This window comes from Bos indicus x Bos taurus, chromosome 1 (assembly GCF_003369695.1).
Source record: "Bos indicus x Bos taurus breed Angus x Brahman F1 hybrid chromosome 1, Bos_hybrid_MaternalHap_v2.0, whole genome shotgun sequence".
Lineage (NCBI taxonomy): Eukaryota > Metazoa > Chordata > Mammalia > Artiodactyla > Bovidae > Bos > Bos indicus x Bos taurus.
The window spans coordinates 121,350,964-121,376,181 of record NC_040076.1 but is presented as its reverse complement, the minus strand read 5'-3'; the positions used below and the strand labels follow the sequence as shown (position 1 = coordinate 121,376,181).

At 38.5% G+C, this 25,218-nt stretch overlaps 1 protein-coding gene and 1 long non-coding RNA gene across 5 annotated transcripts in view; one reads left to right on the top strand and one right to left on the bottom strand.

Annotated features, from left to right (window-relative positions):
• LOC113894092 (phospholipid scramblase 2) overlaps window positions 1-845 on the bottom strand; it is a 28,119-nt gene extending 27,274 nt beyond the window's left edge. Inside the window, exon 1 of one of the 2 annotated variants that reach the window (XM_027543988.1) lies at window positions 410-845. The gene's annotated coding sequence lies outside the window, so the exon portion shown is untranslated. The remainder of the gene's footprint in view (window positions 1-409) is intronic. The other variant, XM_027543997.1, reaches the window with a different exon arrangement.
• LOC113894106 lies at window positions 759-9,164 on the top strand. Of its 3 annotated transcripts, XR_003511473.1 has the most exons (4): window positions 830-1,315; window positions 1,405-1,524; window positions 3,932-5,207; window positions 8,879-9,164. It is a non-coding gene; the product is annotated as an uncharacterized LOC113894106 (long non-coding RNA). The 3 variants fall into 3 exon arrangements; XR_003511475.1 differs by lacking the exon at window positions 8,879-9,164 and having other exon boundaries at window positions 759-847; window positions 3,932-6,807; XR_003511472.1 differs by lacking the exon at window positions 8,879-9,164 and having other exon boundaries at window positions 3,932-6,807.
• Window positions 9,165-25,218: the final 16,054 nt, after the last annotated feature.

The window sequence follows — 25,218 nt, the reverse complement described above, 5'->3', positions numbered from 1 at the left end:
TGCCATCCAGCCATCTCATCCTCTGTGGTCCCCTTCTCCTCCTGCTCCCAATCCCTCCCAGCATCAGAGTCTTTTCCAATGAGTCAACTCTTCGCATGAGGTGGCCAATGTTAAGAGATGGACTAAGCTAATTCGAACCTACAAGGCGGTTTCAGGAAGGAAATACCTTGACCTTGGAAAGACTCTGAGGCTGGCCAGGATGGGACTGGGACGCCCGGGCCCCGGCCTCAGTCCCTGCTCAGCTTCGGCGGTCGCTTTTCTAGGCCGCTGGGGCCCCGGCCCCCACCCTCTACCCCCAATCTCAGCGCAAACGCAACCCGCCTGCGCTCGCGCCCCTCGCTCCCAAGTGCCCCAGCGCCCTCCGCCCACCCTGGGAACCCGCGCTGCCCCGCGCCGGGTGCCCGCCCACCTGTCTGCACAGCTGCTCCGGCGCTACCTGCGGTGAGAGGAGCTGCGGGAACCCGGGAGCGGAGCCTGTGCTCTGCTTCCAACGCTTGGCGATCGAGCTTGCTCCTTACACACAATCTTGGCTGGAGTTACCCAGGCTTCTGAGCGACGTCGGTGACGAAACCCGTGGTTTCTAGTTTCGTTTCCTAAACCCTCGGTAACAAAGGGGCTTCCCGCCCTCTTCCTCACTTGGGCACTTCCGCGTCTCTGCGCGAGACCTGGGGGCTGGACCGACGCCCCGGTGCGGCGAGGAGAGGCTGTAGGCTGCTTTCCTTGCCCCTAGAGCGGCTCCAAATACTTGGGTCTTGAGGTTCAGGTCCGCGAGGAACTGAGAGATCGAAATCAGCTGGAAACTTACAAAGTCATTAACAGGGAGTGGCCGCCTCCGGGGGCACTCTGGGTGCGGAGTTCCGCGGAGTTTCCTTTACGGTTGCCTTGACCGACCTCTGTCCCTTAGAGTCCAGTAGCTTTCCAGCCGGGAAGCTAAGAGCAGTAAAGAGTACACATGGCAACGAGTTGAGATTGTTTTATCTCTTGAAACAAGCCTTTTTCTGTTTTGTTCTCTGCTCTCTCTGCTCCTGTCTGTCTCTCTTTCCATTAAATGGCGTTTAACTCCTTTGAAGGGCCTTTTAGAATGTTTACTGTTTACAGCGCTCCTACTAGCAAACAGGCACACCAAGAAAATATTTGTTAAAATAAAAGATTCATTGTTGTTTTTCAATTCACACTTTCATTTACCAAAGTGACACATGACCTTCTAAACAATTAAAGCCGAATATGGAGAAAAGAAGTGAGATGTACCTTGCCTTTTAGCTCTCTGATTGCTAATTATCTATTGCAGAAGGAATAGGAAAACTGTAGAGATCCAGTACGTTGCATTACAATGTTATTTTTCAATCTCCCCTCTTCTATGAATATTGTTCTTGAATCTCTAGACGTTCTGTTTTCTTTTAACAGAAGAAATCTCCCTCATCTGCTTGCTGCTGTTGCTGCTGCTAAGTCGCTTCAGTCATGTCCGACTCTGTGCTACTCCATAGACGGCAGCCCACCAGGCTCCTCTGTCCGTGGAATATCTAGGTAAGAATACTGGAGTGGGTTGCCATTTCTGTCTCCATCATCTTGCTTACGGTTGGTTTATACCATTGCCACATTCTCTCCATGGCAATAGAGAATGAGGGTTGGTGCTTCAGCCTCTTGAATATGGATTTCCAAGAATTTGTCATTTTGATCTATAATTTCAACTTTATTCCCCCTTTTGTTTGAAATCAGGAAGTCGACAGTCTCTCTGAGATTCTGTGGTACTAAGTTGGATCTCTTTCTTCTTACACCCCTCTTTACACACTATAACTTCCTATTACAAAATAGTTAACATCTGCCTCTTCCTATTTTCTCAAACATGTTAAGATTTTATTCCCCTCTGTACATTAACATTTTTTTGTTGTTCTTGTACTTTTAATAGCTTTGGTTTTTGTTTTGTTTTAACTGCATTTGCTTTCATTTTATTATGATCTCTAAAGAAAAGTACTTTTAATTAGAAAATGTCTATGCATAGCATAAACTATTAGTTGCCTACCCAAAACTCAGCATCTGCTTTTATAGGGTAAAGTAGTGGTTCTCAAGCTTTAATGTGCATCAGAACCACCTGAAATTCTTGTTTAAACTCAATTTGTGAAGCACTATTTTCAATTTTCTGAGTCAGTAGTTTGGGATTGAGCCTGGAATGTGCTTTTCTGATAAATTCAAATGTGATGTTGATAATGTTATCCTATGGACCTCGCTTTAAGAACCACTTGGTTAAGATATCCTATTTCGGTCAGATATTGGGGAGCAGTGCATTCATGGAACAAGGGTCCTAGTCTGAAGTATGAATTTTGATTGGTGGACAATCATGGTGACACCAGCCTGTCTCCTTTGCCTGTTATTGCTGCACATGTTGGCATATTTCTCAGATTTGGCTGAGGAAAAATCTTGAAGATTTCTAGAAAAGCATTCCTACCTAATTTTAAATATAATTGTGTATATATACACACACATACATATATATATATATATATATGTGCTCCGTCTACTAAGCTATGGTTTTTCCAGTAGTCATGTATGGATGTGAGAGTTGGCCTATAAAGAACGCCAAGAACTGAAGAATCAATGCTTTTGAACTGTGGTGTTGGAGAAGACTCTTGAGAGTCCCTTGGACTGCAGGGAGATCAAACCAGTCAATCCTAAAGGAAATTAGTCCTGAATATTCATTGGAAGGACTGATGTTGGTGCTGAAACTCCAATACTTTGGCCACCTGATGCGAAGAACTGACTCATTGGAAAAGACCCAGATGCTGGGAAAGATTGAAGGCAGGAAGGGAAGGGGACAACAGAGGATGAGATGGTTGGATGGTATCACTGACTCGATGGACATGAGTTTGAGCAAGCTCCAGGAGTTGGTGAAGGATAGGGAAGCCTGGCGTGCTACAGTCCATGGGGTCGCAGAGTTGGATATGACTAAGCGACTGAACTGAGCTGAGCTACCAGGGAAGCCTGTATATACATACACAAATACATGTATCAGTTCAGTTCAGTTCAGTCGCTCAGTCGTATCCAACTCTTTGTGACCCCATGAATCGCAGCATGCCAGGCCTCCCTGTCCATCACCAACTCCCGGAGTTCACTCAAACTCACATCCATTGAGTCAGTGATGTCATCCAGCCATCTCATCCTCTATCATCCCCTTTTCCTCCTGCCCCCAATCCCTCCCAGCATCAGAGTCTTTTCCAATGAGTCAACTCTTCGCATGAGGTGGCCAAAGTACTGGAGCTTCAGCTTTCATCATTCCCTCCAAAGAATACACACTTACATATACACACATATATACACAAACATATAGGACTTGTGGGAAGATCCCAAGAACTTGATGACCCCCTTGAGTTGTAGCACTGACCCTGACTTACATAGTTCCAGATGTTTTATTTTATGAAGTCTGGCCTGTGGTTGTGGACTCACCAAGAGTATTTATTTTTGTTTTTCACCTGATTTCTTACTCAAAATGAGCAAGTTTCTATATTGCTGTCCCTTTCTACCTGGATGAGGTTTATGTCTTAATAATTTTACACCATGGTTGTAACTCTTCATGATTCTTGCTTTCTGTTTAAGCTGTTTAAGAGTATTTATTAATAAAAAGTGTGCTTCCCATATGGCGCTAGTGGTAAAGAACCCATCTGCCAATGCAGGAGACTTAAGAGACATGGGTTCAATCCCTGGGTCAGGAAGATCCTCTGGAGGAGGACATAGCAACCCACTCCAGTATTCTTGCCTGAAGAATCCCATGGACAGAGGAGCCTGGTGGGCTGCAGTCCATAGGGTCACAAAGAGTTGGATGTGACTGAAGCAACTTAGCATGGCACAGCATTAATATAAAGTAATCTTAGCATTGTACCACTGAAAATCTTAAACATATTCTAAAATCCTCTTTTTTGCTCTTTGTTTTCCTGTTTAGGCCAGCTGCTGTAACCAGTAGCTCCAAGAGAGTGCCGCAGCCCCAAGGTGAAGTTGGTATAATAGATTTCCTGGGAAACAGCATAAGGAGGTCTTGACATATGGGTACCTCAGGTTCACCATTAGACAAAATTTTCTATTTTGAGTTATTAATGTAAGCAAAGATTTTTAATTTTCCAAGAGGTCACCATATATGAATTCTTTAGTCATTAACTCTGGGCATAATTTTGGATAATGCTGATGGTATTATCAACCTCAAAATATCAATGACATAGTTTTGTTTTGTTTTTTCATGACACAACAGCCAAATGGAAATGTTCTCTGTTGGTGGACTTGGGGCTCTGTTTTACAGCATCACTCAAGGACCCAGGCTCATGGAAATTTCATGTATGGTTTTTGAGATTTTTCTGGGCTTTGACATTGAGTCTGCAGAAGAAAGGATAAGTTGTTACCTATGAAGGGTTTTTATGGGCCAGGTTTGAAATTGATATACATATTTCTGTCTACATTTCCTTGGGCAGAACTCAATTATATGGCCTCACTTGTATCTCTTCAAAAAGATAAGTAATGAGTTACTAAGGAATTGATTTTTATACCATCTTTATAGGTTTTTTACATATGATTAAAAATAACAAAAAGCTCCTGTTTAACAAACTGTATATTGCCAGATGTATGATAACAGCTACTTATAAAATCATAAATTTGACTTTACCAAAAAATATTTTCATAAATTTTTAATATGGTCTAAATGAGTCAGGCTTCATTTTTAATACTCATATCTTTTCAGGTCCCACTGAGAAGAGAAATGGACGTTTTTGAAATTATGATGTACATAACTGCATCTATCAAGATTTTCCAAGAACCTATTGCAACAAAAAAATATAGAATACATAAGGAGGTTGTTAATCCAAAAATAAGAGTTCTGTAATGGTTTTCTACACAAAAAGATTTCTCAGCTATGTTTTTTAAAGATGAGTAGAAGATAGCCATGAGCAAAAGGCAGCAATATATGCCAAGAGACATAGTGTATTTCAGGATTATGAGGGTTAAGTATGGCTGCAGTGCGTGAGGGAGCAAGACATGGAATGGAAAGAGACAGTCTGTGTTAACGCAGAGAAAGTAAACTGTTCACCAAAGTTTGTGTTCTTTCTTCCTTGGTATAGAACTGTTACTGAGAACTGGCCAACTAACATGTAGCCATATGACTGAATTTCAGCCAACAGAGTTTGAGAAGAAACAAATGTTATTACTTCCAAGCTAAGAATCTTAAGCAGCAGGTGAGCCTTCACCATACTGTTTCTCTTCCATTGGTTTATGCTGAGACCCTAAGAGATGACAGAACTACAAAACAGAGGTTTTGTGGCCCTGAAACACTGTGTGAATGAAAGCTGCCCATGGATTAGAAATTTTCACCTTGTCAGTTATGGGGAAGAGAAAGAAAGTTGGAGTGAGAAAAGTCATTACAATTTGTTACAGGAGCTATCAGCATCCAGACTAATCGATTCTGGAAAAGTTGGGCAGGAACCACAAGTTAGAGGTCATACACTGTGCTGAAGAGATTGGGTTTGATCTTGGAGACTGAAGTATGATACAATTTTAAGTATGAAAAAGACACTATTAAGCTCTTGCTTTGCATGCATACTAAGTCACTTCTTGCTTTAAGAAGGACTAAATTGTGACAGAGTGATTTGTAGAGTAGGAAGAGAAAGGAGATCATTTTAGTGACAAAGATACTTTCCTGAAAAATAACGAGAGAGATCGTGTTTAGTGAATTCGGAAAGGAGAAGATGCATTCCAGAGACAGGAAAAAGTAAAAATATAGATGTTGCTTGGTGACAGCAGATTTGGGGGAGGAAAAAGGGAGGGGATTATTTTAAGAATGGCTTCATTTTGAAAAACTGGATAGATGACAGTGCATACATATAGACATCACAGAATGAGATTAGGAGTAAAGTCTAGTTAGATTAGGCAAGTGTGAGATGCCTGGGGGTATCAAACCTGAGACAGTGGATCCTATATACCTGTTGAGAAAACTTGAAATATGCACAAAAGTTGAATATATTGAAACAGACTTACAGTATTGAGTTTGGAGCATGAGGAGTGGGTCAAGCATGGAAATAAGAGACCCCAGTGTTTAATGAGCTCATTAAACACTGGTGAGACTGAAAGTGGGAAAGGACAAAGAGCACCATGTATAACAGAAGTGTAATATTTCTAAAACTAAGGAGGGAGAGACTTAATGAGGAAGTGATCAGTGGTGTTATAGCTGTAAGAGGTGTGAGAAATTGTGGTTGTGGGGCAGAGTCTTGCACTTAGCCCTTAGGTCATAAGATCCTGTCATTTTTTGCATCTAATGACAAGGAAAGGAGTACTCACACAGACCTTCGAGTTCAATACCATGTCTAATTTATTATGATCTCTACTTCCCTATCCTATAAGGGAAAGGAAGTCACTAAACAGAAAATATATCCCATGATCTTAACCACAACCCGAAGCCTATTGGGGATATGAGTTAAGTGAAAATAAAGTAGTATTTCGCTATGTAGTTTCAGGGCCCTGTGGTACAGTAGTTCCCTTTTTTGGGGGGAGCGGTGAGGGACAAGTAGACAAGAAAGAGAGAGAAGGAGTGCTCCAGAGCTCTGTTCCAGTGAGCAGGAAGGGAGTGACCAGGCTGCTGCATCGCTGGCTACTGTTGCCCTGGGAGGAGGCACAGGGCTAAATCTTTTCCTGAGGTTTAAACTTGTAGCTACAGCTTTATCAGTCACCATCTGATGAGCTTATCTGTTTTGATTCTTCACTTTGCACAATTTTACTTACCCCAAATCTAAACCAACAAAACAAAGAGTTAAATTTAGGGCATAAAATTTCTACTTATTTAGCCAATATCAAACAATTGGAGAACAGTGTGGAGATTCCTTAAAAAACTGGAAATAGAACTGCCTTATGATCCAGCAATCCCACTGCTGGGCATACACACTGAGGAAACCAGAAGGGAAAGAGACACATGTACCCCAATGTTCATTGCAGCACTGTTTATAATAGCCAGGACATGGAAGCAACCTAGATGCCCATCAGCAGATGAATGGATAAGAAAGCTGTGGTACATATACACAATGGAGTATTACTCAGCCATTAAAAAGAATACATTTGAATCAGTTCTAATGAGATGGATGAAACTGGAACCTATTATACAGAGTGAAGTAAGCCAGAAAGAAAAACACCAATACAGTATACTAACGCATATGTATGGAATTTAGAAAGATGGTAACAATAACCCTGTGTACGAGACAGCAAAAGAGACACTGATGTATAGATCAGTCTTACGGACTCTGTGGGAGAGGGAGAGGGTGGGATGATTTGGGAGAATGGCATTGAAACATGTATAATATCATGTATGAAACGAGTCGCCAGTCCAGGTTCGATGCACGATACTGGATGCTTGGGGCTGGTGCACTGGGACGACCCAGAGGGAGGATATGGAGAGGGAGGAGGGAGGAGGGTTCAGGATGGGGAACACAGGTATACCTGTGGCAGATTCATTTTGATATTTGGCAAAACTAATACAATATTGTAAAGTTTAAAAAATAAAATTTAAAACTTAAAAAAAAATACAATTATCTAGAGAGATAATTATTAGGTTTCAAAGAAAATCCAGGAAATCTGAGCACAAGAGACATTTTAATATACATTTGTTCTTGCTATCAGTTAAATATTTAACAGTTTCCAGAGGGTCTAGTAAGTACAAAGCCCATTACCAATCTTAGCAAGGACAATTTTATTGGAATGCTAGGAATGGACATCATATTTCAGTGGTTTACAGAATAAAAAGGAAGTAATGAAATATAGCAGAGAAGGCAATGGCACCCCACTCCAGTACTCTTGCCTGGAAAATCCCATGGACGGAAGAGCCTGGTGGGCTACAGTCCATGGGGTTGCTAAGAGTCGGACACGACTGAGCGACTTCACTTTCCCTTTTCACTTTCATGCATTGGAGAAGGAAATGGCAACCCACTCCAGTGTTCTTGCCTGGAGAATCCCAGGGACGGGGGATTCTGGTGGGCTGCCGTCTATGGGGTCGCACAGAGTCGGACACAACTGAAGCGACTTAGCAGCAATAGCAGTAATGAAATATAGACAACTTTAGGACTTTTTTAAAAGTAAATAAAATGACTGCTAATCAAGCTTACTTAAAAGTAAGCATAAGCAATTTTAAGATTACTAACCAAGAAGATGTAATGAAAAGCCCTAAAAGGAATCAAATTCATTAGACTAACACTTTTTAATAGAAAACATTAACTTTTTCGGATGTATCACAAGCAAAAACAAGAGAAGAGACACTTTAATAAACTCTAAGAACAATTTGAAGCCCTGTTAATGGAGGAACTTCATATTCAGGTTATAAGGTCTCATGCTTACGAAAAACAAATTTTTTATTACTGAGTCAGAGGGTGAGCTCGAGTGTTATACCCCTTTATGAATCCCAAATTTAAACAAAATAAAGTAACTCATTACAAACAAAACCTCACAGAAGGTCAATAATATCTTCCTCTTCTCAGTGAATCATTATAGTAAGAATGTCACATGTTAATCTGAGTTCATTATTGATAGCATATAAGGTCAATAGAGAAAAATCTCAATTACTTAATTACACTTCATCATGCTCACCCTTTGCTTGCTTTCTCCTCTGATCACATTACTGCTTGCTTGTTATCACCTGCAGTCAAGTCACCACTGAATTCAACATTGAACACATAACATATGGCAGCTACTTACGATTCTGTTAGATGTTACCTCTACTTTCATTAGTTTAGTATTCATGGTAATTCAACATTTTATGTACATTTTTTAAAAAAGAGAACTTTAGTATTAATCTTTCCAGTAATGATGTGCACTTAGTTCTGTTTGCTTTGTTTGCTTTGTTTTTGCTTGTTTTGTTTTGTGGTACAAGGAAGAAACTGCTTGGTATTGAAGAAATATGCAAAGAAACATATTTGCAAACTCAGATGGTGAACTGAATTCATTTGCAAAGTAGTATCATTTAAAATCATACCAGATCAGGAGTTGCATTTACTTGTGTGATCTTTATTCTTCTGGGAAGGTCGTACTCTACCAGCCTGCCCTTCAACACATGGGAACTCGTGCACCAGAATTTTGATGAACCTAGTGGCACTAGGGCTAAAGAACCCACCTGCCAATCCAGGAGACATAAGAGATGTGGGTTCTACCCCTGGGTTGGGAAGATCTCCTGGAGGAGGAAATGGCAACGCAATCCAGTATTCTTGCCTGGGAAATCCACGGACAGAGGAGCTTGATGGGCTACAGAGTCAAGTCAATGGGGGGGGTGGGGGGGGTCACAGAGTCAGACACAACTGAAGTGAATTAGCATGATCACAAGTATATTCATTTGTAATAAGATAATGGTGAAGAAAAAAGTTTCCTCAGCTCTTTGCATCAGGTAGCCAAAGTATTGGAGCTTCAGCATTAGCATCAGTCCTTCCAATGAATATTCAGGGTTGATTTCCTTTAGGATTGACTGCTTTGATCTTCTTGACATCAAAGGGACTCTCAAGAGTCTTCACCAGCACCACAGTTCAAAAAACATCAATTATTTGGTGCTTAGTTTTCTTTATGGTCCAGCTCTCACTACTACTACTACATGACTACTGGAAAAATCATAGCTTTGACAATATGGACTTTTCTATGAAAAATATTACTTAAAATAATATAAAGAAAAATTAAGAGAGCAACTGCCCAACAGTTTGTGCTCTTGTTTGTACTTTCTTAGCTATGTTCAAAACTCATGTAATGATAGAATGAAAAATAAGATCATTTATTATGACTTAAGACATGATCATGTTCAGAGTTCAAAATAGCAAAGTGCCAAGTCCAAGCAGTGATTCTAGGGCAATACATTATAAACCTAGGGCTTTCTTGACACTTCTATATTTAGATATTCTGAGAATTTTTGTGTTTAAAGATATATTAGCTCCCTTAAGTCAAATGATTTTTGAAGATGAGGGAACCAATGTACTAAAAGGTCAATTTGGCAAAGTAACATATAGAATTAGTGCCATATGTATAAATAGCAAACTGTATAAATTAATGTTCAGTGTTTCTAAAAAATATCAAATTGCAAAATATAATAATACTTAGGATTTTGATAATACAAATAAAATATGTAAAAGTTACTAATAACCTACCACACATTAATGAACACTATAACATATTTCTTTCTAGTATGTCCATGTGTATTTGTAATTTTAATAAAATTAGACTCAGATCGTTGACATAATTTAGTAGCCTACATAATTTAGTATCCTGCTTTCATATAGAAATTATTTCATTCAAAAATTTATCTGAGGGTTGCATAATATTTCATATGATAATTGTGTCATGATATATTTTATTTATTCTATTATGTAAAATGCTGTGAAGGGTCCTATATCAAACATATAAGTGTCTAGAATGTTTTAGATGTGTTAGACTCCTAGGTATGTAGTGAATTATGTGTCAGTACTATTGGCCCTTGCCACTAAATACCTGTACAAAATGGGACCAATCTACATGGATTGTGAATATTCAGGTATTTACACTTTGGAAAGTGTGATGGAAAGTGAAAGTCACTCAGTCGTGTCTGACTCTTTGCAACCCCATGGACTATACAGTCCCTGGAATTCTCTAGGCCAGAACACTGGAGTGGATAGCCTTTCCCTTCTCCAGGGGATCTTCCCAACCCAGGGACTGAACCCAGGTCTCCCACATTGCAGGCAGATTCTTTACCAGCTGAGCCACAAGGGAAGCCCCAGTTTATGCTTTATTTGATTATAAATATCCCTATGTTAAGTTTAGCTAATTAGTAACCTTAATAACTTTCATGGCAGTGCCAAGACAAGTGTTTGGGCTTAATCAGCCAACTAGGGCCAACTGGAGGAGAAATCTTTAGAATTCTTTCTATTCCCAGCATCTATTCTGATTACATTGGCCTCATGCCATACCAGTTACACTTTTGATTGTCATTCCTGAATGTAATCTAATGCTAACAGCAGTGAGAGGTATCATAATCTTGGTGGTCAGCCCTATTCCTTTTCTCATTAATCTTGGTTGAGAAAGCACCACTTATTCCTCTGCCATGATTGGTTATCATGCTGCTGCTGCTGCTAAGTCTGACTCCATTCGACCCGATAGACGGCAGCCCACCAGGCTCCCCAGTCCCTGGGACTCTCCAGGCAAGAACACTGGAGTGGGTTACCATTTCCTTCTCCAATGCATGAAAGTGAAAAGTGAAAGTGAAGTCGCTTGGTTATGTCTGACTCTTCGCGATCCCGTGGACTGCGGCCTTCCAGGCTCCTCTGCCCATGGGATTTTCCAGGCAAGAGTACTGGAGTCGGGTGCCATTGCCTTCTCTGTTGGTTATCATAATGGGGTCCAAATTTAGTAGCCATAGCTAGTTTATCTTGTGAACCATTCTTGATCACCTCCCACCCCATAGCACCCTCCCAGCAGTTCTGCAAGGTTAACTCCCTCATTGAGAGACCAAATTGTCAGAGATTAATCAAATTAAACTTTATCATCTTTTGTGCCTATAAAAAAAATAAGCTTTGAGATTTGAAACAAAGCTGCTTGTTTATTTGGTGGTATCCTGGGGCTACCCTACCCATTCCAGTATTCTTGCCTGGAGAATCCCACGGACAGAGGAGTCTTGTGGACTACAGTCCATAGGGTTTCAAAGAGTTGGACACTGCTGAAGCAATTGAGAATGGAAGCTTGGACTCATAAAAAATTTTTAAATATACAGGTCTGCTTTAGCTTCAAATATATCAAGATGTTTCAATATGATATATTATGGAGAGACCTGTTTTGAATTCAGTTCAGTTCAGTTCAATCACTCAGTTGTGTCCAACTCTTTGCAACCATAGACTGCAGCACACCAGGCTTCCCTGTCCATCACCAATTCCCAGAGCTTACTCAAACTCATGTCCATCGAGTCGGTGATGCCATCCAACCAGCTCATCCTCTGTCATCCCCTTCTCCTCCTGCCTTCAATCTTTCCCAGCACCAGCTGTTTTGGATTAGAGTTTGAAAATTCACAATCCATTCTTTAGAGAAGTTTTGAGGCCTGGAATAACCATAGAGTTGGGTTGATTAATTTGGGATACAGAGTGGTCTCTCAAAATAAGAGCATTATCTCCATTTGTAATTAAAACTGAACCAAACTTAGCAAATCATACTTTCAGGACTCTCTCAAAAAATTGTCTAATAGTATTGCAAAGAAGAGATGGTTAGCACTCATGAGCTGTGAAACTGAACATAGAGATTCAGTAGGCATGCTTCAGTTTTCCCTTTCCCTTTATTCTTCCTCCATTCTTAGAAAATATATAATAACCTCCTAAGTTAGTTTCCTCTAGACTATAGAGGCCTTGGTGTTTAGTGAGTCCAACATTGGCTGCACGTATAACGCTCTTTTCAATGGTGTTAAACACAAATGGAAAAGCAGCCTTGAAAATTCCAGAGCAGACAAAGTCAGTTTAGTTTTACAATGCTTAATTTAGCTTGTTTCATGATATTAACTTGGCCCGGGTCATTTCTTGCTTTGTTGCTGTTGTTTACTCGCTAAGTCTTGTTTGACTCTTTGCCACCCCATGGTTCTGTAGCCCACCAGGCGCCTCTGTTCATGGGATTTCCCAGGCAAAAATACTGGAGTGCATTGCCATCTCCTCTTCCAGGGGATATTTCCCACCCAAAGATCAAACTGCCATCTCTTGCATCTCCTACACTGCAGATGAATTCTTTATCACTGAGCCACCAGGGAAGCCCAGATGTACTCTGCATATGAGTTAAAAGCAGGGTGACAACATACCGCCTTGTCGTACTCGTTTCCCAATTTGAACCACTTAGTTGTTCTGTGTCTGGGTCTGTTGCTTTTTTGAGCCGCATAGAGGTTTCTTAGGAGTCAGGTGAGGTGGCCTGGTATTCCCATCTCTTTAAGAATTTTCCAGTTAGTTTTGAAACACACAGTCAAAGGCTTTTGCATAGTCAATGAAGCAGAAGTAGATTTTTTTTCTGGAATTGCCTTGCTTTCTCCATGATCCAACAAATGTTGGCAATTTGATCTCTGATTTCTCTACCTCTCTGAAGCCCAGCTTGTACACCTGCAAGTTCTAGGTTCATGTACTGCTGAAGCCTAACTTGAAGGATTTTGAGCATAACTTTGCTAGCATATGAAATGAGCACAATTGTGCAGTAGTTTGAACATTCTTTGGCATTGCCCTTCTCTGGGATTGGAATGAACACTGACCTTTTCCAGTCCTGTGGCCACTTCTGAGTTTCCCAAATTTGCTGATATATTGAGTGCAGCCCTTTAACAGAATCATCATTTAAGATTATAAATAACTCAGCTGGAATTCTGTCTCCTCCACTAGCTTTGTTGGTAGTAATGCTTCCTAAGGCCCACCTAACTTCATACTCCAGGATGTCTGGCTCTAGATGAGTGACCACATCATCATGGTTGTCTAGGTCATTAAATTTCTTGTTTATGTGTCTTGATATCATAAGGACAACATAGTGTGTTTCCCAAAATTGATATGAGGTAGCCACTAACCTATTCTCTATTCCTTAAGAAAATTATAAGATTGTAACCAATCACTGTGAATAAAAAATAGTCATTGTCTTTAATCATTTACCCAGAGCCTCATTCAGTATTTGAGTGTGTCCAGTTCTCAAACTGTCTTTCCAGTGTGTGCACAGAAAACTTTTACTACTTTGGTGATGAACTGGTTTTACTTATTTTATTTCTGAACTTTTGACAATAGCCAAAGTAAACCTTTATTCCTTCTTAATAGAGTATTCAAAATTCACCTTTCCCTTTATTTCAATTATTTCCCTCTTCCTTCCCCTCTAGCCTCTCATACCTTTTGTTCCTTATATATATATTTTTTTTAATTTTCAAGAGATTTTCCTCAATTTCTCTTTCATACCTAAATTTGATTTAAAATTTTTGCTATTTATGTCTTCAACTCCTGCCCACCACCCCAAATACTTTTTCTTACAGTTTTATATTCATGTTTTATAAATAGTTTTTTATGTCTCGGAGGATATTAATTATGGGTTTTTATTTTTTCCCAATATTTTATCAACTATCTTTTCCACTTTATTTTTTCCATTTTATCATCTATTTTTTCCATGTTTTGCTTTTCTCTTGTTTTTGTCTCTGTTGTCTGAGACCTCCCCTAGGTATCTGGTGATTCTTAGATAGCCTATTTTTATATATTTAAGATGCAGTGAAGTAGCAGATTTCAGCAACAGGCTTTGTTGATCTGTGTGCCTCACTATAGGGTTAATGCGTTGTAACTGAACTTTTTTTTGCAGATACCCCAAAAATCTAGAGTTTTTTCTTTTTTCCCTTTGACTATTCAGTTTCTCCAGGAATGATTTTCTCACTGAACAGCCTCAAGCTAGATTGGTCCCTGTTCATGTTCAAAGTGTTTGAAACCAGCTAAATAGTAAAGTAATGCTCAAAATTCTCCAAGCCAGGCTTCAGCAATACATGAACCATGAACTTCCAGATGTTCAAGCTGGGTTTAGAAAAGGCAGAGGAACCAGAGATCAAATTGCTAACATCTGCTGGACATCGATAAAGCAAGAGAGTTCCAGAAAAACATCTATTTCTGCTTTATTGACTATGCCAAAGCCTTTGACTGTGTGGATCACAATAAACTGTGGAAAATAAACTGAAAGACATGGGAATACCAGACCACCTGATCTGCCTTTTGAGAAACCTATATGCAGATCAGGAAGCAACAGTTGGAACTGGACAAGGAACAACAGACTGATTCCAAATAGGAAAAGGAGTACGTCAAGGCTGTATATTGTCACCCTGCTTATTTAACTCATATGCAGAGTACATCATGAGAAACGCTGGGCTGGAAGAAGCACAAGCTGGAATCAAGATTGCCAGGAGAAATATCAATAACCTCAGATATGCAGATGACACCACCCTTATGGCTGAAAGTGAAGAGGAGCTAGAGGGCCTCTTGATGAAAGTGAAAAAGGAGAATGAAAAAGTTGGCTTAAAGCTCAATATTCAGAAAACTAAGATCATGGCACCTGGTCCCATCACTTCATAGGAAATAGATGTGGAAACAGTGGAAACAATGTCAGACTTTATTTTTGGGGGTTCCAAAATCAAAGCACATAGTGACTGCAGCCATGAAATTAAAAGATGCTGACTCCTTGGAAGGAAAGTTATGACCAACCTAGATAGCATATTCAGAAACAGAGACAATACTTTGCCAACAAAGGTCCCTCTAGTCAAGGCTATGGTTTTTCCAGTGGTCATGTATGGATGTGAGAGTTGAACTGTGAAGAAGGCTGAGCGCCGAAGAATTGATGCTTTTGAACTGTGGTGTTGGAGAAGACTCTTGAGAGTCCCTTGGACTGCAAGGAGATCCAACCAGTCCATTCTGAAGGAGGTCAGCCCTAGGATTTCTTTGGAAGGAATGATGCTAAAGCTGAAACTCCAGTCCTTTGGCCACCTCATGCGAAGAGTTGACTCATTGAAAAAGACTCTGATGCTGGGAGGGATTGGAGGCAGGAGGAGAAGGGGATGACAGAGGAAGAGATGGCTGAATGGCATCACTGACTCGATGGAAATGAGTTTGGGTGAACTCCAGGAGTTGCTCATGGACAGGGAGGCCTGGCATGCTGCAATTCATAGGGTCACAAAGAGTCAGACATGACTGAGCAATGAACTGAACTGAAAATATTTTGGGGATGTCTGCATTTGACTTTGTGCAAACTATTAATATTACTATCAAATTGCAAAAACAATGCCAATAGTGACATGACTCTCTTCACTGAGGGTAACAAAGATAACCAAGGTAAGATATGTAATATGTTTGGACTTTGATTCCTTTCTTCCCTATTTCTACTACTTACCTGGCAAAACAGGGCTATGGTCATACTACCAGTTTTGATTTTTCCTGTCCTCTGGAATTATTATCAGATTAGTGAGTACATATCATTTAGTCCTCCTGTATGACAGTGAACCAATAACTTACCTGTTTGATTAGAAACAAAATTAGGCAGTTAAAATATGTTTTTTAAGTTTCTTTATTGAGGTATAATTGACATATAAAAAACTGTACATAATTAATGTATCCAAGTGTTTAAGTTAATACATAAGTATACCTTTGTGAAAGGACCACCAAAATCAATATCATAAACATATTCATTACCTGAAATATCTCACCTAAATCCCCTGGAGGAGGGCATGGCAACCCTGTCCAGTGTTCTTGCCTAGAGAATCCCAGGGGCAGAGGAGCCTAGCAGCTGAAGTTCTTGGGGTCACAAAAGAGTAGGACACGACTGATGCAGCTTAGCACACAACCATACACTTGTGAAAGAACCACCAAAATCAATATCATAAACATATTCATTGCCTACAATATCTCACTGCCCTCTTTATTTATCATTATTAATTTTATAGGAAAACTTAATATAGTACTACTTTCAGTGAATTTTTAAATATATACTATAGTATTGTGTACTGTAGACATTATATTTTACAGTAGACCTCTAGGACTTAATTCATCTTACATAACTGAAATTTGTAGTGCTTGACTAATACCTCCCTATTTCCCCCCCTACCCCAGCACCTACTCTGCATTTATTGGTTTGACTATTTAGATTTCTCATGTAAGTGATATCACCTAGTATTTATCCACCTGTGTCTGGCTAATTTCACTTAGCATATGTCCTATAGGTTCATCCATATTGTTGCAAATGGCAAAAATTCCTTCTTTTTTAAAGGTGAATAATATTCCATATGTTTATATGCCACATTTTCTCTATCATCAAGAAACATTTAGGCTGCATCCATTTCTTGGCCATTGGGAGTAATGCTGCAATGAACATAGAGGTGCGGATATCTTTTAGAGATCCTTATTTCACTCCTTTTGGTATAAACCCAGAAGTGGAATTGCTGGATCATATGACACTTCTATTTTGAATTTTTCTGAGGTGTCTTCATAATATTTTTCATAGTGGTTGCATTAATTTACATTTCAGCTGACAGTGTACAAATGTTCCCTTTTCTTCATAACCTGCCAAACTTGTTCTCTTTTGTCTTTTTCATATTAGCCATTCTAACAGATGTAAGGTGAGATAACTCATTGCATTTCCCTGATGTTAGTAATGGCACCCCACTCCAGTACTCTTGCCTGGAGAATCCCATGGACGGAGGAGCCTGATAGGCTGCAGTCCATGGGGTCGCTAGAGTCGGACACGACTGAGCGACTTCACTTTCACTTTCATGCATTGGAGAAGGAAATGGCAACCCACTCCAGTGTTCTTGCCTGGAGAATCCCAGGGACTATGGAGCCTGATGGGCTGCCATCTACGGGGTCGCACAGAGTCGGACACGACTGAAGCAACTTAGCAGCAGCAGCAGCAGCAGCAGCAGCAGTAACACTGAGCATCTTTTTGTATGCCTGTTAATTGTATGCTTTCTTTGTAGAAATAGCTATTCATTTCCTGTGCCCATTTTTAAACTGGATTATTATTTAATTGAGTTGTATAATTTAAAAATATTTTTTTAATATTAACCCATTATGAGATATATATTTTGCAAATATTTTCTCTCATTCTGTAGGTTGCCATTTCATTTTGTTACTTCTTTGCTTTGCAGAAGTTTTTAGTGTGATACAAGTCCTGCTTTTTAATTTTTCCTGCTGTTTCCTATACTTTTGGTGACATAGCCAAGAAATGAATTCCAAGACCAACCTCAAGAAGCTTGCCCTTGTTTTTTTCTAGTAGTTTTCTGATTACAGATCTTTTGTTCAACTCTTTAGTCCATTTTATATTGATTTTTGTGTACAGTATCAGGGTCCAGTTTCATCCTTTCACATGTGGAGATCCAATTTTTTTAGCATCATTTATTGAAGAGATTATACCTTCCCTTAATGCCAAAGTCCATGACCATGCTTAAAATATCTTAAGATCTTTTAAAGTCATAAATTAACATTTATATTTTAATATTCTCCAAATCCACTTATGTTCTATCATGTATGCTATATTTGTTTATATGGTTCAAAATTCTAAAATGGTTATACATGTATAATTTCTCTTCTGCTGAAGTTAAATTTTCTTTGAAAAAAATCAAAAGTATTATTTGATTATTGAAAATTCCTAGCCCCTGACATTTTTAAAGCCAAGTGAAGAAAATGATTTTTACTGATTTTTAAAAAAATATTAAAAATCAATGCTTCCTTAAAAAAATCAAAGGTAATCTACATAATATTCTTTCTAGCAGGTTTCAAAAATATTACTCTAGATAGATCATCTTAAGTCTGTAATTTTTAATAGACATAATATCTGATATCTTCTCATAGATGTTCCTCAATAAATGCTGAACCATTTGTCTTCTTCCGAATAGTCATTGGATAACAAGAAATTTAACAGACAAGTTTTCTCTTTGGAACTCTGGAAAACTTGAGACTGTTCAAGGATATTTGAATACTGATTTTAGTCATCTCTACCATCCCAGACATGGCCTTGTTAGTATTGAATTTGGTCCCTAAATTAGGGGAACCTGATGTAGAATTTTTTATATATAAACAACCGAACTGATTAAAGTGAGTTCTTTCTCAATGGCAATGTAATCGCAATTGTAAAAGGGTTTGATATCTTCCTTAACTTTACCATGATCCTCTGTAAATGGAAAGCCTTAGAAAGGAATGCTTGGAACCAGAACTGGGGAAAGATATCAAATGACATGTGTCTGTATTACTTAGAAATGTCATTTAAAAAAAAAAAAAATTTTAGCTTTTACATAGAGTATTCTTTTTAAATTTTTAGTATGAAACTAGTGTTTAAAATATGTGTGAATCTTTGTTTCACAAGGTGAATATTGCATGTATGTATCAAAATAATATGTATTCTTTATCCATCACATGCAAGACAGCAGTTCTCAAAGTGTGGTGGATATAGTTTCCTGTATCATTAAGATGTTACCTGCACTTTTTACTCTTTTTTTTATATGAAATCACAGTGAGCATTTCCAGAAGCTTGTGATATGTGGTGATGACATAACTAATCTGATAGCTATGGAATATTAGCTATATTCCATAGTTCTGATGGAATATAACTTGTGTTTTAACAATTTCTTAGTTTTAATTTCTAATACAGTAAGTATCAGGAGATAAAAACATGCATAAATGAAAGCTCTTGGGGTCTTCACTTAATCTGCAACTTACTATTAAATTTTTGGAGTCCTTAAATAGCAGATCTCTTGCCAACCCAGGCTTTATAGCTGTGTTAAGCACAGGGAGCAGTGTGCTTACTCCATCTCATCTGGATCTAGAATTGTTGCATATTTTTTGACTTCTCTTATTCTTTTATGTTATACTGCATATTGCGTATGTATGTTTATATATGTATGAACATTACGAACTGTGCATCATGTGAGATACTTAATCAGGATTACAATTACAGCTATATTAAATGTTTGACATTTATGTGGAATTTAATAATCATTTTTGGTGTGCAAATTGCATATGAAGAGAGAAGAGATATAGGGAACCTACTGGATTAATTTTACAATCTTTCAAATTTGTTTCCCAATAGGCAGTATTTCTGAGGAGCTCTTTGATGTAAATATCTATTAAAATTCATAGATGAAGAAAGATATCCTTTCTATAAGCCCCCAAATGGAAAAAAATGCAGTACCATTATATTAGTAAAAATTAAATTGTAGATATATGATATTCAATCTTAGATATCAACTAGATATCAAATTATATAAATTCAGTTTCTCTTTTAAGATGAAACTTTAATTACTTCAGGATATACTTGAAATGTTAATAACAAACACAAATAGAAATAATATGCTTCATATTTTTACTTCATAATATATACTTCATATATTATACTTCATAAAATATACTTCATATTTTTCTACTAATGTTTTACTCTCGTCAGTTTCCAGATATGTAGTAGGTGATTGGATCTGGAACAGTTAGAGCCCTCACAAGGGTTAAGAGATTTAAAATGTCATAAATGGACAAATCTACATATTTTTATGAATAAAACAGCAATGAGCACTTATTATGTAGCAGGCTTTGGTTTGAGGACTATATTGTGAATTAAGTTTAATATATATACTTATTAATTCTCTAAGGTTGAACATATATGCTTATTTAATTTTCTATAATTAAGATTTCATTCTCTATACTTAAGGATAAATTTTCCCCAAGTTTACAGATGATGGATATTTGTAGAGAGTTCAGAAATGTGACCACAGTTGGTAGGATTGAAGTCATTCACTCCATCTCCAGTGTCAATATTTTAAACATTCTGTGATGCTTCTTCATTCAAATGACATCAAATGTATCTATTTATGAGACTTAACAGTTGAACTTCCCCCTTCTTTTATTAAGGACTATAGTCATGATTGCACATATAAATTTTTGTATTTAACTGGGTTCAGGATGTGTTCCTTTGAAAGGCTCATTCTGAAACAAAATAGAAGTCCTTTTCCATCATGCCACTCAGAGAAAATGATTTCTACATGAGATAAATGTCTACCATCTCAGCACAGCTGCTTTGCCCTTTCTTTTACCACACGAGGCATGTGACACAGGCAAAGGAAAGGAAAAGCTGAGAGCAGATCAGTCAGTGGATGCCTTAATCTTTGTTGTGTCCCCAGCAACTAGATGACATCATTAGTACTTCTCATTTTCTAAAAGAAAAATCTAAGTTGACAACCTTATGTGTATACAGGTATACACACACACATACATACACACACATGTAAAATATATGTGAGGATATATGTATATTTGCAACTACATTCACTGAGCTAATTGGCCTATGGGCCATGACAAAATTTCAAAAATAATTTCAAAATTTCCTAAACGTTCACTACTAGTTGTTGTGTTGTTGTCATTTAGTTGCTAAGTCATGTCCAACTCTTTTACAAGCCCTAGAATCCTCCAGATTGCCTCCTTATATTCAACTGAGTTCTGGAGAATTAGTTTGATAGATATCCACAGTGTTTAATAGGTGCAACTTTGTTAAATCATGATATCAGAATTTATTTTTTATTTTTTAATATAAATTTATTTATTTTAATTGGAGGCTAATTACTTTACAATATTGTATTGGTTTTGCCATACGTTGACACGAATCCACTACAGGTGTACATGTGTTCCCCATCCTGAACCCCCCCTCCCACCTCCCTCCCCATTCCATCCCTCTGGGTCATCCCAGTGCACCAGCCCCGAGCATCCTGTATCATGCATCGAACCTGGACTGGCAATTCGTTTCACATATGATAATATATATATATCAGAATTTATAAGTATTCAGAAACAGATGAAGACTGAGCTTGCTTGAAAGTATGCAGAATTAAGGGGCAAGGACACACAGGTTTCATACTTATGCTGACAATCTGTATATCAACATTTTTAACTTTTAGTAATTTAAAAACTGTGAATAAGTTAATTCATTTTGTTTCTTGTGTTTTTAAACATGAGAAATTTAGCTATATCTTTAGAGGTTTAAAATTATGTAAAGGTATTGTGATTTAATTGAGTTTTAAGGTTGTCTAATCTTTTTTTCAAAGATGATTGCATTTTTGCAAAAGTGGAGAGTTAAGACTTTTGAATAAGTATATAAAACTTTCATTTCTGAAACTTCTAAAAGAAATAACTTCTTTTAACGCATCGTTTGAAATAATGAATATGCATGAATGTTGACTTCAAGGTGACAAAATTTAATCTATATGATTTGATTGCTATTGAGAACAAATGTATATTTATAGATACCTTGGATGCTCATATTGTATATGATTTCCATCCATTTATGGAATTTAATTTTTATAGATTTCTAGAAACTTATAGCCCACTCATATTAGTATTTTCTTTGAGACTTTTAATTTTTAAGACATTTACCCCCAACAATATGAGGATTCTAAATTTTGAGCTGGTTAAAGTTTGAAAATATTTTCCTGATTTTTTCCTCTAGAACACCTTCCTCAAATCATCATTTTGAAAGTAATCTCTTCTGGTTATTCTAATCTTTTTATACTTTTGTTTTTTGCATTTGATTTTTCATCTGATAATGGCTTTTGTATATGTCATATAAGCTGATCCTTTATTCCCTAAATATTCTCAAATTATTCTAATGCTATTTTAAAAATAGCTAATTCTTCTCCACTGCTTTAAGGTGCTGTTGGCTAAAAAAGATTCACAATGTGAGGGCTGCAAGTTGTTTTATTTGGGGCAAAATGAGGATTGCAGCCCTGGAGACAGCACCTCAGATAGCTCTGAGAAACTGTTCCAAAGAGGTAGTGAACGTGGAAGTCGCTCATTCGTGTCCGACTCTTTGAGACCCCATAGACTATGCAGTCCATGGAATTCTCCAGGCCCAGAATACTGGAGTTAGTAGCCGTTCCTTCTCCAGGGGATCTTCCCAACCCAGGAATTGAACACAGGCCTCCTGCATTGCAAGCAGGTTCTTTACCTGCTGAGCCACTAGGGAAGCCCAAGAATACTGGAGTGGGTAGCCTATCCCTTCTCCTGCAGATCTTCCCGACCCAAGAATTGAGCCAGGGTCTCCTGCATTGCAGGTGGATTCTTTACCGGCTGAGCCACCAGGGAATCAAAGAGGTGGTGGTGGGGGAACGTCATATATGTGGTTTTGGTGAAGGGGAGTTCAATGCAATCAAGCACTCATTTTGCAAAATGTTTTCTGTTAGTCTTGAGAAGCTGATGTCACCATGAGAGGATTTAGTGCTTTTCTAGATATGAGGAGATACAAGGATTGGGATCATGAAATAAGTTCTTGAAAATATCTATCTAAAGACCATTCCACGAGTTTCCCTGGAGTACAAAGTGCCTTATTCTCCACACTGAACTCCCTTCAGGGTGTGGTGAAGGGCAGCAGCTGCAGCAGCGCAGAATTCAATTCCAATAGAGCCAGATGGCAAATGCCCTTGGCAAGTGCCAATATGTATTTGACAATGCCAGTTTTATTGTATGTGTAATTTCATATGTACACGGCTTCTCTAGTTTGACCCATTGATTTTTATTTACCGTTTTCCTCAAGTACCATGTGCAGTAGTACTCTGTTTTAATGATTTAACTTTACAGTATATTTCGATATTTATAATAATCTTCCCTCACTATTCTTTCTTTTTTTAATTAATTAATTTATTTTAATTGGACGCTAATTACTTTACAATATTGTAGTGGTTTTTGCCATACATTGACATGAATCAGCCATGGGTATACATGTGTTCCCCATCCTGAAACCCCCTCCAACCTCCCTCCCATCCCTCCCTCAGGGTCATCCCAGTGCATCGGTCCTAAGCACCTTGTTTCATGCATCAAACCTGGGCTGGCGATCTATTTCACATATGGTAATATACGTGTTTCAATGCTATTCTCTAGAATTATCCCACCCTCGCCTTCTCCCACAGAGTCCAAAAGTCTTTTCTTTACATCTGTGTCTCTTTTGCTGTCTCGCATATAGGGTCATTATTACCATCTTTCTAAATTCCATATATATGCATTAGTATACTGTATTGGTGTTTTTCTTTCTGACTTACTTCACTCTGTATAATAGGTTCGGGTTTCATCCACCTCATTGGAACTGATTCAAATGCATTCTTTTTAAAAATAATATTAAAAATATTATTGTGAGTAATATTCCATTGTGTATATGTACCACAGCTTTCTTATACATTCATCTGCCGGTGGACATCTAGGTTGCTTCCATGTCCTAGCTATTATATTTTATATATGTGCTGAGGTCCAGCCCCGGCTGATCCAGGGTATTCGAAGGGGAGACTGCTTCGGCGACCTATTCAAATGGTAATTAGAGATATAAAGAGTAATAGAATGAGGATAGCTCAGTAGGAAAATTCAGTGGAGAAAAGAGGCTGAGTAGCTTGGTTTACACGGAAAATCAATATAACCCGTGACACCAGGTTAGCTCTGACCACGGAGACCGCAGGCGCCCTCTCGAATAGCGGAAGGTGCCCCACCTTAGACACCTTCTCGAGTGGGTCTTAGAAGCCCAGGCAAATAAATGGTCACAGAGGATATCCGCGCTCCAGATGGAGACTTCAGACAGAAGTTAAAGGGAAGAATGACATGGGGAGAACAAGCGTTGGTGAGCAAGGCCCGTAGCCTTATTTTTAACAGGGGTTTATATACTCTAAGTTACACATAGAGGATAATAGGGGATGCAAAGTCAGCAGTCTTTGACCCTTATCAAAAACCAGGGTTTCTTTCCTGCAAATTTATCGTATACAAATGGTTTAGGTGATTTACATCATCTTCTGGCCAGAAGGCCTACTAACATTTTATGACTCTTGACAAGGACTTATCAACAAAGACTTGTTTTCTCTAAGAGTAATTATTTTACGGTTTGACGCCATCTTCCAAAGATAAAATTGCATTCCTATAGGGTGGATGTGTAATGGGTTTACAACAAAGGAAAGAATTTATTACCTTAAGGGTCTAAAGTTACTAACACCAAGGCCACTACTTATTTTTTCTACATACCAACTATATTAATTAATACACATTCAAGGACACAATTCAGGGGATGTGAAAACTTGGCAACAAGCATTGGCTCATCAATGAAATCCTTTACTAGTTTATTCTGACAGTTTCTAACTCTCTGAGAGGCTCTAAGCTATTTGAATATCTTAAGCTTCCCGTGCCTCTCGAGGCTGGGAGACTGTAAACAATCGTGTGCATAGCTATAGGAGTCCGGGTAAACTTGTCAGGCGAGTTAGAGAGCCATCTGAGGGGTTTGGATTTAAACACTCCTAATTGCCCAGGAACTTTATTAATTGGAGCTGTAAGTTAACTCTTTGACAGAGAGAGCGAGATGGTGGTAGGGGACAGCCCCCAGTAAAGTCAGAGGTGAGAGCACAAAGCAATAAAGTAGGCAGACTCTGGTTTTTTAGGGGTAGATGCTCGAGAATATCCGGGGGGACTCCTGAGGCTCGATCCCGCCTTTGCGTATGCCGAGCCTCCTTCCTCATGACCTTTGTCACGAGTGGAATGCCTCACTGGCTCCCGGCGTATATGTATATGTATACAATTATATTCACATTGTATATATGAATATGTATTTCATATATATATATATATAAATAATTTTCTATTAAAGAAAAAAAAATCTATTCAGATCTTCTTGGAGAAGGAAATGGCAACCCACTCCAGTACTCTTGCCTGGAAAATTCCATAGACAGAGGAGACTTGTAGGCTACAGTCC